The sequence below is a fragment of the Eumetopias jubatus genome, unplaced genomic scaffold (genome assembly GCF_037043125.1).
Source record: "Eumetopias jubatus isolate StellerSeaLion01/CBP00866 unplaced genomic scaffold, mEumJub1_p1.0 scaffold_13, whole genome shotgun sequence".
Lineage (NCBI taxonomy): Eukaryota > Metazoa > Chordata > Mammalia > Carnivora > Otariidae > Eumetopias > Eumetopias jubatus.
Genome location: NW_028274819.1, coordinates 76,152,604 through 76,165,950, shown reverse-complemented (window position 1 = coordinate 76,165,950; position 13,347 = coordinate 76,152,604).

Below are 13,347 nucleotides of genomic sequence, written 5' to 3'. Positions count from 1 at the left end.
GCCAGGTTTTCTCCAACCAAGCAGCCTCTGGGTGCCATGAGCAGTGGGCAGGAATGGATGGAGAGAGAAGGACCCCACTGCAAAGAAATACAAACTCCCACAGCTGAAAAGCCCCCTCCACACAGTGACTTGAGTGAAGGGAACGGTAGGAGCCAACACAGCCTGGACACCCGTGAGTCGCAACAGAGAGAAAGAGAAACGTTGGCCAAGAAGCCTGCACAGAGCCTTGTCACGTGTGCTGTTCCCTGGAATGAAGACGGGAATGGCGGGGGCAGGGAAAGAAGAATGTGTCCTCTCTGTGTCCCTTCCTACTTCCACCGGACCTGAAGAGAAGGGAAACAAACCAGAACTCACTGGCACTTGCCGAAGAAACTGAACTCCCATCCACCCCTGCCGCCTAACTCCCCACGGACCAAACGCTAGATGGGTGAGCCTCATCTTGGCTGCACATGGGCGTGGCCCAGGGAGCTTTCAAAATTTTGTACTCCTGCCACTGAAATGAAATTGGAGGGGTATAGGGAGGTTGTCCAGACATCAGTATGTTTCAAATATGATTCCAAAGGGTTGAGAACCAGTGTGCTGGAGCAGTGCTTCTCAGCCTTAAACTTGCCCATGACTCACCTGGGATCTAGTTAAAATGCAGATTCTGAGTCATAGGTCTGGGCTGGAGTCTGAGTTTCCACATTTCTGCCAAGCTCAAAGGCCATGTTCATACTGTGGATCCAAACCATGGTTTGAGTGACAGGAAGCCACAGCCCTTTTCCTTTGTCATTCTGTTTCAAGTATTTTAGCAAGGGAGACTGACAGCCTGTCACCTCCAAGTCTGAAATGCTGGTAATAGCAAAAAAATAAATAAAGGTAATAATAATGTTATTAAAGTAATACAAAATAATAATAAGAACATCAGTAATAGCAAGACTTTGTTGTGTGCTTTTTTTTTTTTTAAGATTTATTTATTTTAGGGCACCTGGGCTGCTCAGTTGGTTAAGTGTCTGCCTTTGGCTCAGGTCATGATCCCAGCGTCCTGAGATCGAGGCCCACATCAGGCTTCCCTGCTCAGCGGGGGAGTCTGCTTCTCCCTCTGCTTCACACTGTCTCTGTCTCATGAATAAATAAATAAAATCTTGAAAAAAATAAAAAAATAAAGATTTATTTATTTTAGAGAGAGAGAGCACACATGTGAGCAGGGAGAGGGCGCAGAGGGAGAGAATCCTCAAGCAGACTCCCTGCTGAGTGGGATTCCCTTCATCATCCTTGCCAGGTTCGATCCCACAACCCATGAGATCATGACCTGAGCCAAAACCAAGAGTCAGACACTCAACCGACTGAGCCACCCAGGAGCCTCTGTTGTGTGCTTTTTTGCCAAACACTGTGCTGATGTTGCACTTTTTAAAATACAGATATTCAACAAGAAGTTGTGAATAGCTTGTTCTTAACTTTGAGCTGGTTACTACTGAGTGTTTTACTTACGATGACTTATTTGATCTTCTGGACCCCTCTTGTTGTGGTTACTGCTATGATCATTTCCATTTTCGGGACGAGGAAGCTGAAGCAGAGACAATGCAGCTCACCAAGGTCACAGTGGGTAAGCACAGTGCGGGCTGTGTGTTGGTAACCACTCTGTAGACCATCTCTCCAGGGAGATGGAGCCTCAGAGTTGTGAGTCACCTGCTCACGGTGACGCTAATCAGTGGCAGAGCTCGGCTTCAAATCTCCATCTGCTTGACTCTGCAGACTGACCTCTTGGAAAGAAAAATGAATGATGTATATATACTGCAAGTCAGTGTTCTCGGCACACTGCCAATATGGTGGCTATATCTGCCTGTCTCTTTAGCTTTCTTTTACCTTTCTCCTAGACAACCAGGGTGAACTTTAGACAAGCAGTTTGGCGGGGGGGGGTCTTTGTCCATTCGGGCTGCTGTAACAAAATATTATAAACTGGGTGTCTTAACAGTTATTTCTCTGAGTTCTAGAGACTAGATGTCTGAGATCTGGGTGCCAACATGGCCGTGTTCTTAGTGAGGACCCACTTCCTGGTTTCCAGACTGCCATCTTCTTGCTGTATCCTCAGATGGTGGAGAGAGAAATTGTCTCTCTCAGGTCTCTTCTTAGAAGGGCATTAAACCATTCATGAGTGCTCTACCCTCACGACCTAATCACTTCCCAAGGCCCCACCTGCAAATATCATACTGAGGGTTAGGGTTTCAGTATATGAATTTTGAGGGAACACATTCAGTCCATAGCTGGGTGGGGATGGGAGGCAAATAGTGGGAAGACAGAATGGAACACAGGAAATGGAATTTAAATGACCCAGTTCCCTAAAGGAGCCAAGGAATGTCAATGCCATGGGCAGAGGAAGGGAAGGGTCTGACAATAAGCCACATTCACTTTCCAGAGTGAAGCAGCCAGTGGGGAAAACTCAAAGCCAGCCCCCTTTCCCCTGCAGAACCAGTGAGAAAGGAAAAGAGATGTCTGGTGCAGTATCATTCCCCCCCAAATGGGGGCAAGTGTCCATTTGCCAGGCACCACTGAGAAAAAGCAAGCAAGAGGGCTACCATGCGCCCAGGAACAGACAGAAACAGCTCTGAGAGCCCCACAGGGCTTTGGCCCTGAGCTTGAGCCTGTGCACGCCCCCCCAAAAAAGTTCCATCTCTCAAGGGGCTCTAAAACCAGTGGCTCGGGGAGAGCCTGGATATTGTTACGGTTGCCAAGAAGAAGCTGTGGCATGGAGAAACTGCCTATTGCTTGTCTGTGTCTCCAAGCAGATCGTAAACTCCGCATTATGTTGTTTTCTGAGCACCTAGCACAGTGCCAGCCAGTGATGGTGCTTAACAATGTTTGTTGAATGAATGCATGAATGAATTGTATTTGGAATATGAGACACAGAGTTTAGTCTCTGGCTCTGCAAGTTATTTCAACCCCTTAGCTTAGAACTGGATATCTTATTTTAAAACGTAATTAAAATGCAAGCAATAATGCTATCATAGAGACTGTTCCTTTATTTTAGCTGTTTCTTATGATGCCAACCCTTTTCTCAATTCTATCGAATGGTTTCGAGGCTTTTATTCATTCAACCAACAATAGTCATTGAGTTGTCACCACACAGAGAAAACCAAGAGAGATAATAACCAACTGTATTAATCTGGTGTAATCCACAAGATAAACCAGAGGTAAAATAAAGTTCTTCGAGTCCCAGGGGGTCATGGGTAAGTACAGTGGAGGTGATATCACCACAAGAGGAGGAAGGTTAGGCCAACTGGTTCCTAAGGAGTTTCTCAGGAAGGAGAAACTTACTCAGTAGACCTTTGACATTCACAGGGAATGGATCCCAACATCTTCACCAATTCCTAATGCTGGTGCTTTCCTGAATATTAACCTTATCTGGACCTGGGGTTTTCCTGCGCCGAGCCTCACTCTAAATCTACCACCTGTTCAACTCTCCCACCTGATCATCCACCTTCTAGCTGTTTTGCTAGAAAACTCCTGCTGCAGGTGCCCCAGGAGCAAGGGGTCTCCTTCCTTCACACTAGCTTCATAGCCTTCTGCATTATTCAAATATGGGCCTCAGCAAAGCTCCAGAATAGTGACTGCACGCCATTCATCAGCGTTGCTCATAAGTAGCTGAAATGGCTGTTAACTTAGTGAATGCCAGGGACCTGCTGAGTCTGCAGGAGTCTCCGCTAATGACAGTACACATCTAAAGTTCCTACCGAGAGTCCGACACACGCCAAGTGAGTGGATACAGCAGGGAACCGAAACCCCTAGAGCTCCTGCTCTCAGGATTTGCATTTGGTAGGAAAGACAGAGCCGTTTCCAGAGTTGGCTGTGAATTATAAGTGATTTCAAAGGCTCTCTGGTCCCCAAATTCTTCTATCCCCAGCTCCCCTAAAACACCAACCACCACAACCACTCGGTAGTCTTCTAGAGCGGTGTGCGTTAACTCAGTTAAGGTACTGTGTGCCTATCCCCCACCCCGATCCCCTCCGAGGCTCCCACTCCCCCACTTCCACTCTCCACCCCCCTTTGCTGATCTGTAAGCACATTGAGGCTGCTCCCACTTCAGGGCATTTACACGTGTTGTCGCTCAGCCTGTAACGATGCCCTCACGTGCCCATGGCACACTTGAAGACCACAGCCCTAAGAGACCTTCTCAAAGTCTCTTCCCTAAAAAGGCCACCCTATCAACTATAGCAGCCCTGTCACCCTCTAACCCCTTAACTCTGCTTTTTTTCCCCCTTATAGCCCTTAGGACTACTTGACATGTCACTGTGTCACTTTTTATTTATTTTAAAGATTTTATTTATTTATTTGTCAGAGAGAGAGAGCACAGGCAGGGGGAGGGGAGGGGATGAAGCAGGCTCCCCTCTGAGCAGGGGGCCTGATGCAGGTCTTGAGCCCAGGATCCTGAGATCGTGACCTGAGCTGAAGGCAGACACTTAGCCAACTGAGTCACCCAGGTGCCCTTGTATGTCACTTTTTATAATGAGAATCTAAGTTCCAGGAGAGTTGAAAGTTTGCCTTTTTCACCGTTATGTTCCCGATCCCAAGAACGGTGCCTCGTACACAGTAGCATGCTGACTGAATGAATGAATGAATAGGCCAGAAAGGGCCATTCACACAGAATGTGGATCTTTGGAGAAGCGGCTCTGAGAGATGGGACAGAGGAAAGATGCTCTCTGAGGTCTACCGGCCTGGATGTAGAGCTGGTCTGGGCGGGGGACCCTGAACTTTAGGGCACAAGGATCCTGGAGGCCAACCAACCAGAGGTGAGGAAAGAACATGCAGAAACCCAACAACACAAATGTTATGTCTGCGTAGGGTGGCCCCTCCAACCACACATCCTTCCCCCGCAGAGCTCAGCTGAAATCGCCCTGTAATCCCCGCCACTTACTGAGGGTTATAATGAGAAGGGTGCCACTATCACACCACAGTGAGGGGCATGAGGGACAAAAGCATGTGAGGAAGTTCAGGGTGACAGGCTGGTGTGCAGCACGGGATGGCCAGGCCCCCGGAGCGAGGGGCTCTTCCTCACCCTTGTTCTGTTCAACTCTGATAGGTTTCCTTTCGGCTTATCTCTGCGGCCAATTCCTTGCAACGGTTTGTGGTTTCCTACTTCAAGTGATGACAGGTAACCCAAACACTTGGGGGGGGGGAAGCAACTTCAAATCCATATATAGCCACAATCCAGTGAAATAAATATCGTGCTGCAGGTCGTTCTGAATATCTGGAAAGGTCTCCATTCACACACGGAGACTGAAATGGTGTCGTGGTTAATCCTTCTGAATAAGGCAGAGTGTCCAGATAGACAAATCCATAACTGAAATATTTTAGTAAATCTTATGGGAGTCCTAAGACCCAAACACCAACCTCTACAAATAGTGGTCAAGTCCGGTTTCTCCTGTCTGTCTCATAAGTTCGGGCTTGTAAGTAACAATGATACCAGCTAATATTTCTTTAGCACAAGTTATGTTTGCACTGGTCTAAGTTGGTTGTGGGCGGCCTCCAGGGCAGGTGCAATGTGCTAACAGCCCCCTTTGCCTAAGGAGGGAAGTGGAGAGCCAGAGGAAAGAGCCAATTCATTGACAGATTACTCAACACATCAGTGTAGGAGTCTGAATAAACATTGGGTCTTCTGGTTCGTGAGCCTGGATGAAATCTTGACCTTGCCTTGGTAACATTACAACAAGGCCAAACATGACAAGGAGTGGAATTCGCAAACATGCACATGTGACCTTTTGTACAAATATGTGGCAGATCATGAGAAAAAAAAAATAAGTTTTCTACCAGGAAAAATAATGGGTGGAGGAGAGTTGGGCATTTTCTTACAAAACTAAATATACTTTTACCATGTGATCCAGCAACTGCATTCCTTGGTGTTTACCCCAATGAGCCAAAAAAAGTCCATCTACACAAAAACTTGCACGAGAATCTTTAGAGTAATTTTACTCATAATTGCCAAAACTTAGAAGATGTCCTTCAGTAGGTGAGTGGGTAAATAAACAATGGCATATTCATACAATGGGATATGATTTGGCACTAAAAAGAAAGGAGGTATAAAGCCACAAGACATGGAGGAAACTTAAATGTATACGACTAAGTGAAAGAAGCCAAATCTGAAAAGGCTACATACTGTATGATTTCAACTAGATGACATTCTGGAAAGGGCAAAATGATGAGGTCAGTACAAAGATCAGTGGTTGCTGGGGGTTTGGGAGGAGGAAGAGAGGAACAGGCCGAGCACAGAGAATTTTTAGGCAGTAAAACTATTCTGTGCAGCGCTATAAGGGTAGATACATGTCATTATATATTTGTCAGAATGAACACCTCCAAGAGTGAACCCTAATAAAACTATGTAACTATGGACTTTGGGTGATAATGATATGTCAGTGCAGAGTCATCAATTTTTTTTTAAGATTTTATTTATTTAGTTATTTGAGAGAGAGAAAGAGAGCATGCACATGAATGGGAGGAGGGGCAGAGGGAAGGGAGAAGCAGACGCCCCGCTGAGCAGGGAGCCTGACACAGAGCTCGATCCCAGGACCCCGAGATCATGACCTGAGCCAAAGGCAGACACTTAACTGACTGAGCCACCCAGCTGCCCACAGTTTCATCAATTCTACCAACTCTACCACATTGGTGTGGATGCTGGTGGAGGAGGCTGGGAAGGGGAGTCTCTGTACTTTCTGCTTCATTTTGCTGTGAACTACTCCAAAAAAAATAATAATAAAGTCCATTAATTAAGAAAAAGAAAAGTCATGGGTAAGCCTGTGAGGGTACTGATGAGGGAAGCGGTAGAACCGCGCAGCTTAGAAAGAGCATCCGAGAGCGTGTCCTTGGCCCCGTGCTTGCTCTAGAGGCAGCGAGGGTGTATGATGCACATCCAAGTGAACTGAGCAGTGCAAGAACATCCCGCAGCATTGCACAGAAATCTTGCTCTGTAATGTTGGTGCAGAGAACATCAGTGAGTGCTTGCTGCAGGTCGCCGACTAGAAGTGGCAAAGCACAGGTCCAAATGACATTCTCTGACTCTAAGACCGGTTCTCCCCTCTCAGTCACTGCTGGCAAGGGAAAAACAGTGACTAGGGAAAAGTTTGAATACACCATGCTTCATAATCAGCTTTGCACAGATGCAGCCAGAGCCGGTATATCAATGAACTGAGTTTGTGGATGGAGGGAAAACATAAAGCCACCTCAACAGCACGATTGTTTCTCTCCTTTACCATCAAAAGAAAAGTCAGTAGCTACAGGGGAGGAAGTAGGGAAGAGGAATGAATAGAGATTGCTGATTACTCTCCAGAGTGACAGCCTTCCCAGAATTTCCCAGACCAAGGACAGAAGGCCATTTGTAATGGACAAGCAGAGTCCCGATGTTCCCCGGGATCGCCCAGGGGAGTCACTGTCTGTGGTGGTGAGGAAGACGAGCCTCGGCAGGTCTGGAGTCAGGCCACAGCGACGCCGTGCGGAGTGGCCCAGGCAACCAGACTCAATTGTCACAACCAACTTGAACCGGCCTCATGTTCTGGGTTTACTGGTGGGAGGGCTGAAGGGGCCAGCAGGTGCACAAATGCAGAGGGGCAGGGGAAGCAAGCAGTGGGAGAAGCCGGAATAGAAAGCGTTATGCTCTCCAGGACTAGGGTCTCACTACAGTGCCTTTCATTTGCCAGCCGCCCGTCTGAGGATCCAGTCCAGCAACTCCAACTCCCTTCTTGGCGTCCTCACTGTAGTGCCTTATATCTTTTAAAGTTGTATGTCACATGCTGTACGATGTCCCGTGTAACTCCAATTACTACGGAATTTTCTCTACCCACAGGACCGACCGTCTTCCTTGGCCAACGGCAAGTCTCAGGGCCCCAAAGATGTTGTGTCACCTACTGTCCTGGGGCCCATCTTACACCAGAAGCCCAAACAGGAGGCAGGCAAAGCCCACACAGCCCCCCCCCACTGGGCATTTCCAGACACCAGAGCCTCACTCCACAATTCTGGTTGTATGTTTAGAGAAACAAGTCCTGCTCTGAATGTCCTCGCCAGCATTTGATGAGGAAAAGCACAGAGCCTTTGCTGTAGCTAAGTTTCCCAGATCCCTCTAGACCCAGGCAAGGCTTCCCCAAGTCTCCTTTCTTGTCTTCCGTGCATCCCAGGGACTAAGGCCCATCTCCCCGCCTCTTCATGGCCACACTATCTCATTCTTCTGTCTCCAAGCCTGGCTGGAGAAAGAGAAAATCTACCTCCCTATTTCCTAGCTGCTCCAGGAAAACAAAGGCTTCACTCCTTAAGGCTGCAGGAGAGCAGAAGGAGGCAATACACACACACACACACACACACACACACACAAACTCACATGCTTTCAGTGCCTTACCAAGCTCTTGTCTTAATGTCATTCATCTGACTTTCCCAGATGGTAATTATAGGTCTCCTTTGGACTTTCTCTTCTATTTTTCTTCTAAGAGTGCTCACCTAAAATCTTTCTTATTCTGACCCAGACTTTTCCAAAGGTGATGCAGAACCCATATTCTCACAGGGTCCCTACAGAGGCAATCAAGAGAAAATGTTGAGAGGATGAATTAACTTGCTCAAGTTCCTGTAACTTCTAGGGAGTGACAGAGCTAGGATCTGAACCTGGTTGATGCCAAGCCTAATCTTTTTGACCACAGCAAGCTCAGAGGTGCAAAGGAAATCAGGAAATTATGCTACTAATTGCCAGGGATCCAGACTTCAGCAGCGTTCAGGAGCGTTTTTGGAGAACTCTGTCAGAAACTAATAGCTTTTTGCAAACTCCAGTTTGGCCCAGAGCTGGAATGAAGATGTTAACAGCGTCAAGCGGTGGCACAAAGGAGGCAAACCAGGAAGGGCTGGAAGGGACGGGCCGTTCAAGGACTGTGAGTTGTGGAAGCCTTAGCACGAGGACAGGTTGCAGGGCTCAGGTCCCCAGCACTGTCCTGGGGCGGGACTAGGCTCCGGGTTCCGGAGCTGTGCACACTGTGCCCACCGAGACGCATCCTGGCCCCGGGCCGGGCCGGGGCAGCCGACTCCTGAGCCCCTGTTCCCGAGGACGATGACTGACGACGACCCTGAATGCCAGCTGGGCAGCTGGGTAGAGATTCGGGGCAGACCTCCCTCCAGGCCCTCAGCTCCCGGCTGCCGCACTCCCGCTGGTTCCCAGCTTTCAGAGTTTTGATCGTATAAAGAGCCATTGACTTTTAATGCTATAATTTTGGTCGTTTGTATAAGTTTCTTCAAATATTTTCGCTCCAAATCATCATACCCCACCTATGCCTGGATCTGATAGTTAAGCTTTTCCCCTCCAGCTGGCAGGGCTTTCCCACAGCCCCGCCTTTTCTTTCGGGGTGTTTAGTGAACAGACTCCCCTCCTCACGCCCCCTACTGGACAGGAGTGGCTATTGCAGCGGTATCGGACGTTTCTGGTTTCCCGTTTCTCAGCCTGGCCTCTTCTGGGCCTGTGTCTGGGCTGCGTGTTCCATGTAAGCAACGTATTTCTGAAATATTGAAATATTTTTCACGACTGGGTGCAATTTCATTATTGTAAAGCTTAGATTCTAGACGCCATGTTCCTGAGATGCTATGGTTTCAAATGAATTAAGTCTCAGAGTCTTAAATCCCAAGCTCTGTTCTGGATATAGCCGAAGTTACTGGAGTTCCACATGAAACCACAATCGTATATGGGGCGCCTGGGTAGCTCGGTCGTTAAGAATCTGCCTTCGGCTCAGATCATGGTCCCAGGGTCCTGGGATTGAGCCCCGCATTGCATCAGGCTCCCTGCTTGGCGGGAAGCATGCTTCTCCCTCTCCCACTCCCCCTGTATAAACATAAGTATTATTTACTACAATGATAAAACCTCTCATGTATGTCACCAACCACCACCAATTCTAACTTGAACTCTTTAGCCAACAAGAATACCTCCCAGCCTGCCAATTCCTTCAGGAACTAAATCCTATTTTCAGCAATTTCTTGCACAAAAGGAAATGGGATATTTTTTGACTGGCATTTCAATCAAAAAATATTATTGAACATAGACATAACTCAAAGAATAATTTTATTCAATCAGCTCCAATATAATTCTGTTGTCAGCAGATCCATCAGACTCCAAAATGTTCTTTTTCACTGCTAGTAACTCAGTTTGTTATCATCTCACTAAAAAAAAAAAAAAACTATTTGGGGTAAAAATATTTCTTTCAAACCTGAAGATGAAAAGGTACAAAAACCCATATACCTTAATAGTGTGAAGATTTGATAAAATATTTTAAAGTGTTCTTAATCACCAAAATAAAAAGTAAAGATTTAAAAATTTTATACATTTCAAATGTAAATAGTTCTTGCCTTAATCTCTTACATGTTTGTTTCTTTGTTTTTAAAGAACAAAGGTGGAGGAATAAACAGGCGATTGTCCAATAATATACAATCCTGATTTCACATGAGCATTTTCCAAGATCCAGAAATATGCTTTCCTCTTTGAATGCAACCTCAAAATATGAAGCAGCATGAATTGATGGCTCTATGTATTGAATTCACTCAGCACTGTTCTCAACCAATCCCTCGATATCCTTCAAAATCATTCATGTCAAACTCTGGTCTACTCCTTCAGTTTCCCCTAAAATAAAGACTGCCTGGTAAATCTGTCTTTAAAACTTTTTTTAAAAGATTTTATTTATTTATTTTATTTGAGAGAGAGAGAGAGCAGGGAGGGGGGGCACAGGGAGCAGGAGAGAGAGAATCTTAAGCGGGCTCCACGCCCAGCGCAAAGCCAGGGCTGGGGCTTGATCTCAAGATCCTGAGATCACAATCTGAGCCGAAACCAAGAGTTAGGCATTTAACCGACTGAGCCACCCAGGTGCGCCCGTCTTTAAAACTTTTAACGTGACAACATGGCAAAACTACCACCCATGAAACAATTACTCAATGTATGTGTATATATATGTATATATATATACATATATATACATTCAATTTTATTTAATTATATATATATTCATTTTTAATCCAGGAGAAATAGAAACCCCATCTATAATGATTTCCAACGCAAAAATTAGAAAATGTTTCCACGACTGAAAAGCAAAAGCTTTGAACTTTTAACAGAGAAAGTTCTCCCTTTCCATCAATTTCACACATTTAACAAGAAAAAAAAATAATACATAGCTTATCTTCCATTGATCTGAAATCCTGATTTCAAATAAGGTAATCCCAGACCCATAAAGTGCTTTCTCACTGGAGCCATTTTCAAAATGAAAAGTAATGGGGTGATAAGCCAATAACATTTTATTTATTTTATTTTTATTTTTTAAGTAAGCTCTATGCCCAAAGAGGGGCTTGAGCTCAGGACCTGAGATCAAGAGTCACAGGCTCAACTGACTGAGCCATCCAGGAACCCTGCCATAACACTTTAATTCAATCATCTGTATCCTAAGCTAATCCCATGGCTCCTCATTGTAAATCAAGATAGAATTAAAATTAAAAGCCACTGGGGTGCCTGGGTGGCTCAGATGGTTAGGCGTCTGATTTCAGCTCAGGTCGTGGTCCCGGGGTCCTGGGATGGAGCCCCACATCGGGCTCCCTGCTCAGCGGGGAGCCTACTTCTCCCTCTGCTTCTCCTGCTCCCCCTGTTTGTGCTCTCTCGCTCTCTCTATCAAATAAATAAATAAAATCTTTTTAAAAAATTAAAAGTTACAAAAAGGTAGAAAAGTAAGGACCCAGAGAAATTTTTGATCAGGAGAGAGATGAAAAACTCTAGCTAAATGACTGCACTAAATCAGTGACTCAAATAAATATGAACTGAGGGACTACAATGCTTAAGGCATCAAGATAAGTTCAATGGAGAATGCAAAAATGAATCAAAAGATGTTTATTTCCATGGGGAAAATAAGACAAGTGCAGAATTAACACTAATTGACAGGTTGGATTTGAATATTGACCCCAATACCTCCTAAATGGTGACTTTAAGCATTTTATCCAACTTTTCTATAATTTTATTTCTTCATCTATATAATGAGAATAACAATACCCTCTACCACATAGGGTGATTTTTTGTATTAAATGAACTGCTGATCTTGATGCTTGGTATGGTTCCTGGCATATTGTCTGTGTTCAGTAAGCTATTATAGAGTGTTGCAGAAGTTCCGAGATAATTCGGGAAACTTCATCAGTAAGTAGGGATTAAGGTCATCTGCCTAAAGATGAGAGGAGTGATAAAATGGAAGTTCTGGAAAAGGTAGAAAGTTTAAAATACAGTACACCTTTGAACAATGTGGAGTTTAGGGGTAACAAACTGTTGAAAATCTGAATATAACTTTTGACTCCCCCAAAACTTAACTAATAACCTACTGTTGACCAGAAGCCTTACTGATTACATAGTCAATTAACAAATATTTTGTGTTATTTGTATTATATACTAACTTCTTACAATAAAGTAAACTAAAGAAAATGTTATTAAGAGAATCAAAAGGAAGTGGGGTGCCTGGGTGGCTCAGTTGGTTAAACGCCTGACTCTTGGTTTCAGCTCAGGTCATGATATCAGAGGTCAAGTTTCTCTCCTTTTTGCTACTCATCTTAGATGAACAACAAAGTTTTGATTGAATTCTTCTCTCAAGAAGTAAAATCTGGGTGCACAGAGCCCTGCTAAGGTAAAGTAAGAGGGGAAAAAAAAAAAAGATTTAACTAGCCTCCTCCTTGGGTTTTCCAGGTATTTAATCATACCTACTTAAAAAAAAAAAAAAGATGACTAATTTTGTCATTTTCCTTCCATCACTTCAAGTTCTAATATTTTGCATTGGTTTATACCTCTAATTCTATTTTAATTGCTGGTAGAAATGTCTCAAATATTTCTATCTTCAGTAAAATGCTGGCTTTGGGGCTAAAATAGCTAACTAGATAGAGAAAATGCTTTCATTTTAAGGAAGGGTTTATTCATTGATTTATATGTGGGGGTGTGTTTAAAACAAGATGGAGTGTTAAATTTTGTCAAATGGGTAACAGCATCCATGAAAATGGTCATATAACTTTTTTTCTTGGAACTATTAATAAGGTAAGTTATATTACCAGATTTTCTTATTTTAAACCATTATTGCCTTCCTACAATAAACCCCATTTAGTCATTATGTTATTTTTATAATGTAGTTACATTGTCTTAGCTAATTTTAATTTAAAACTTTTGCATGGATTTTCATAAAGAACATCTGCCTATTATTTGCTCTCATTATGCAATTTATTAGGTTTTTCTATCAATGTTGTGCTTGTTTTAAAACTTTGAATTTTTTCGGGGCATCTGGGTAGCTCAGTCGGTTAAGCATCCACCTTCAGCTCAGGTCATGATCTAAGGGTCCTGGGGTCAAGCCCAGG